This window comes from Arachis ipaensis, chromosome B9 (assembly GCF_059453495.1).
Source record: "Arachis ipaensis isolate K30076 ecotype BB chromosome B9, ASM5945349v1, whole genome shotgun sequence".
Lineage (NCBI taxonomy): Eukaryota > Viridiplantae > Streptophyta > Magnoliopsida > Fabales > Fabaceae > Arachis > Arachis ipaensis.
In genome coordinates, this window is record NC_142444.1 from 36498882 (window position 1) to 36504087 (window position 5206).

Here is a 5206-nt window from a genome sequence, read left to right on the forward strand (position 1 = left end):
AAAAAAGGATGGAGGTTTGCATGCCATAAAAGATGAGGCTTCATATGATTATTTTCATATTCGAATCAGAATATATGAAATAGATAGAATATATGAATAAGTGATGGTTTTGAGGCAGAAGGAGACGTACGGCCACGGGATCCAATGCAAGGAAGAGAAGCCTATAAAAATCAAGGTTGGGATCACCATTTTCGCTTGAGTCAGCAGATAGCCAAAGGCACATACTTCATAAAAAGATTAACAATATAAGATGCTATATAAGATGCTATATACGGGCAAGAACCTCCCATATCGGGTTCGTGTGTCAACAGAAAATGCTACAAAAGGAACATATAGGTATGTGTGTCTGAACATAAATAGAAAGCAATATACATATTGATCACTCACCCATGGTCCACCAGGCCGTAAATAAACTTTTGAAACATTCCAGATAGCGACCGCATGGCTAATAAAAAACCAAAGTCCGGGGAAACAGCGAAATGGTGGGGGAAGGTGTGGAATGTGGTGCATTAAGTTACTGATGTAGGGTAGACTGAGATTATATATATAAATATAATATACAATATATGTGTGTGTGTGTGTGTGTGTGTGTGTGTGTGTGTGTGTGTGTGTGTGTGATATGCTTATGTGATATGCTTATGGGTATGAATGTGGTTATGAATAACCTATTCATAGATTTAGATTGATATTTATTTATTTATAATAAGAGTAAGCGGTGCCTATAAAGATATTAATGTTATATTATTATTATTAATAATAATAACTGTTGTTGTAATTGATCAAAGAGTGGGAGATAAAATAAAAAATAAAAAATAAAACAATAATAAATGAAGAATACAATAATAATGACAATTATATTATCTAATCACTGAAGAAACCAATTGAGGATATGGGCTCATAGTTATTGTTATTTTTATCGTTATAGCATACAGGGAACCGAGGCCGTGGTAAGGTATATTATTTGGGCCACCCTGGCCCGAATACAATAGAAGACACTGGTTTAGATAGCCTAAATTGACATATTTACAATAAAAAGTAAGCGGTGCCTGTAAAGATATGAATGTTATATTATTAATAAAAATAATTAATGTTTTGTAATTGTTCAAAGAGTGAGAGATAAAATTAAAGATTTTAAAACAATAATTGAATAATACAATAATAATGATAATTATATTATCTAACCAATGAAGAAACCAATTGAGCAGATGGTGTCATAGTTATTGTTATTGTTATAGCATACAGGAAACCGAAGCCGTGGTCAGGTATATTATCTGGGCCACCCTAGACCGGATACCATAGAAGACACTGGATTAGATAGCCTAAAGGATTGACATGAATAAATATTGAACATGTAATAAGAAAAAGACTTCCCAAGTGACGCGACTAATAGAAATGCGAACACTCTGATTATTTGTATTATTATCAATTGTGTAACTTAAATTAAAAAATGAAGTAATTGATAGTATGACCTATAAACCGACTAAAATGACAATGCAAAGTTATTTAAAATTTGACATAGTGACCAAGCAAAAAAATTAAGCAGATGCTGTTCAAGGATCCAAGGAACCAAGCGGTGGTCATTAATAAAATTTGGGCCCCGTAAAGCAGAATACACAGAATATCAGCTGATGTAATGATTAGACGGCTTAGTAGATAACCCAGTTCGAATATTTATCATGTAATACAACGATTAATAACCATGGTAATGACGAGAATGATATATATATAGTGACAATGACATAACCCAAAAAAGAGAGGTCAAATTTAAAACAAAAGCAAAACAGAATTCATCTAGGTAGTTCAGAATTAATTACGGAGACTATACGATGCACTTTATATGTGGTCCTGAATGAAAGTTCAAAAAATTGAATAACAAAAAGTTCCCGCCTTTCTAAGAAATACTGATGAAAATGAATAATAGACAGGTATTCAATAAATGCAACTCATTGGATGAGATCAGTCAGCAAACAAGTAGGGTGAAGTCTAATCAAAATAATGCTAGCAAGGAATATAATAATATTCCATTTGAATTAATATAATTATTTATTTGATCTAATCAAAATAATAATTAAATGATTATTTACCAAGGATTAGAACACTCGTTAGTGTGTGACCCCATAGGTTCAATACTAAGCGGGTAGTAAATTAGTCATACTAGATTTACTAATCAAGGTTGGCGTCTAGCAACGCTCCTTGACGACCCGATAGTATGAAGTAATAATATTTTTACTAAGAACCCAAGATGAACAAAAAATACAACTCCTTCCATCTTTTCAGCTCTTGGCTAACTTTTAGAGTACGGTTTAATTGTCAAACTCTAACTTGTTACCATTATTATAATGAATTATGAATGACTTAAGAAACTCATTTCTTAATTTATTCAAACCCCTTGGCCAAGGCATTGTTTATTCCATTCATTATAATCGTAGAGCTCAAACTCATTACCATAGTTGATGGATTCCATTTTGACTAATCATTAATTCTACAAGTATTTAAATCATACCCAATGTCCATTCAACTAACACCGTAGGGTGTTAGGTGTCCGGAATCAAAGTATAACAAATACATTGTCAATTACTATGATAGTCGCAGGTCAAAGGAAAATTCTAATATTATGTTCATCATAAGAATATCCTATTGACAAATATACGGTAACTATAACCATTAGGAATTCTTAGAGTGAGTCAGTTCAATGGTTATATCTCTATATATACCATTTATATATATAATTTAATAAATGAGATCTATTAATCTTCATCCAATGAAGACTATTATATATATATTAATCTATCCGAATCACTAATGTCCCATTTTTAGTGATTCTATGATTAAGAACAATTTAAATTAAAAGTACTCAAAAAAACGTATATCTCATTATTACGATCTCTATCGTAATTATTCGTTTCTAATTTTAATTAAGGACACTATCATAAATTATAAAAGTTTATTCTTATAAAAAGAAATAATAATAATAATAATAATTCACAATAGTATTTTGTTGGACATACACACTTATCTCCAACAATCTCCCACTTGCACTAGAGCCAATGACAGATTGGATCTAGGGCATACATGTATTTCCAACAAAATCTCCCACTTGCACTAGAGCCAATCAGTCATATATTTCAATCCCAATTCCCACATGTGCTTATCAAACTCTTTTGATCCAAGTGCCTTAGTGAATGGGTCTGCTGCATTATCCTTCCCAGCAACCTTTTGAATTTCAACGTCTCCACGTTCAACGATCTCTCTTATCAAATGATACCTTCTCAAGATATGCTTAGATTTTTTATGTGATCTTGGCTCTTTTGCTTGTGCAATGGCTCCATTATTGTCGCACAGTAATGGAAGTGGTTCTTTAATTGAAGGCACCACATCAAGCTCGTTTATGAACTTCTTCATCCACACAGCTTCTTTAGCTGCCTCACTTGCTGCTATGTACTCAGCTTCAGTTGTTGAATCAGCTACAGTAGCTTGTTTGGAACTTTTCCAACTCACTGCACCACCGTTTAAGGTGAAAACATAACCTGAAGTAGATTTGCTATCATCTTTGTCTGAGGCAAAACTTGCGTCAGTGAACCCTTTTAGTATAAGTTCAGAATCTCCATAGATGAGGAATTGGTCTTTGGTTCTTCTTAAATATTTAAGAATGGATTTAACCACCTTCCAATGTTCCTCACCTGGATTTGCCTGATATCGACTGGCTATTCCTAGCGCATATGCGACATCAGGACGTGTACATGTCATGGTATACATGATATCTCCCACTGCACTAGCATATGGTATTCTACTCATGCGTACTCTCTCTTCAGAAGTTTTAGGACAATCCTTTCTACTGAGAGTAATTCCAGTGCCTATTGGTAAATAGCCCTTTTTGGAGTTTTCCATGTTATACCTTTTCAATATGGTATCAATGTACATAGATTGTGAGAGTCCGAGCAACCTTTTAAATCTATCTCTATAGATCTTTATTCCTAGAATATAGGCTGCTTCTCCCAAATCTTTCATGGAGAATTGTTGAGATAGCCAAATTTTGGTATTTTGCAATGCTGGTACATCATTTCCTATTAGTAATATGTCATCAACATAGAGTACTAAGAAAATGACTGTACTCCCACTAAATTTTTTGTATATGCAAGGATCCTCTTCACACCGGATAAAATCGAACTTTTCGATTGTCTTATTAAAGCAAATGTTCCAACTTCTAGAAGCTTGCTTTAGCCCATAAATGGCGCGTTGCAGCTTACAAATTTTACTATGATCAGACTGAAGTGTGAAACCTTCAGGTTGTGTCATGTACACTTCCTCTTTGAGTTCTCCATTGAGAAAAGCTGTTTTCACATCCATTTGCCATATTTCATAATCATAGTAAGCTGCTATAGCAAGTAGAATCCGAATAGATTTGAGCATTGCCACAGGAGAAAATGTTTCTTCATAATCTATTCCCTCCTTTTGACGGTATCCCTTGGCAACTAGACGGGCTTTATAGGTCTCTACCTTACCATCTGCTCCAATCTTTTTCTTGTAAACCCATTTACAACCAATAGGTTTTATGTCTTTTGAGGGTTCAACCAAAGTCCAAACATTGTTGATTCTCATAGACTCTATTTCGGATTCCATGGCACTCTGCCATTTTAGACTTTCGGAACTTTGCATTGCCTCTTCATAAGTCTTAGGATCATTATCATCATAATCGATCCCATTTTCTACATCATCTTGCACCATTAGGTTTAGCCTTAGTGGTGGACGATGTTCTCTTGTGGACCGTCGAAGAGGTAGTTCTTGTACCAAAGGTAGTTCAAAGATTGGTTCATTAATCTCTCTTTGAACTACTATTGGTTCGTTATCCTCAACTCTTGAAGATGATAAATTTGGTGTTAGTTTGAGTACATCCAAAGTTGGTTGCTCAACTTGAATTTCATGTTCTTGAGCTTGTACTATTTCATTGGTTTCTTGAACTTCATCAAGTTCTATTTCTTCACCTTGTCTTCCTTCGGAAAGAAATTCCTTTTCTAAAAAGGTTCCACCTCTTGCCACAAACACTTTGTGATCAGAAGGGTGATAGAAATAATAACCCATTGTTTCTTTAGGGTAACCAATGAATCTACATTTATCGGACCTAGCATCAAGTTTATTACTTTGTAATTTCTTAACATATGCTGGACATCCCCAAACTCTAATGTGCTTGAGATTTGGTTTTCGTCCT

At 34.1% G+C, this 5206-nt stretch overlaps 1 pseudogene; it reads right to left on the minus strand.

Moving 5' to 3' along the window:
- Positions 1 to 3269: 3269 nt before the first annotated feature.
- LOC148544313 (secreted RxLR effector protein 161 pseudogene) lies at positions 3270 to 3795 on the minus strand (annotated as a pseudogene).
- Between the last annotated feature and the right edge of the window lie 1411 nt (positions 3796 to 5206).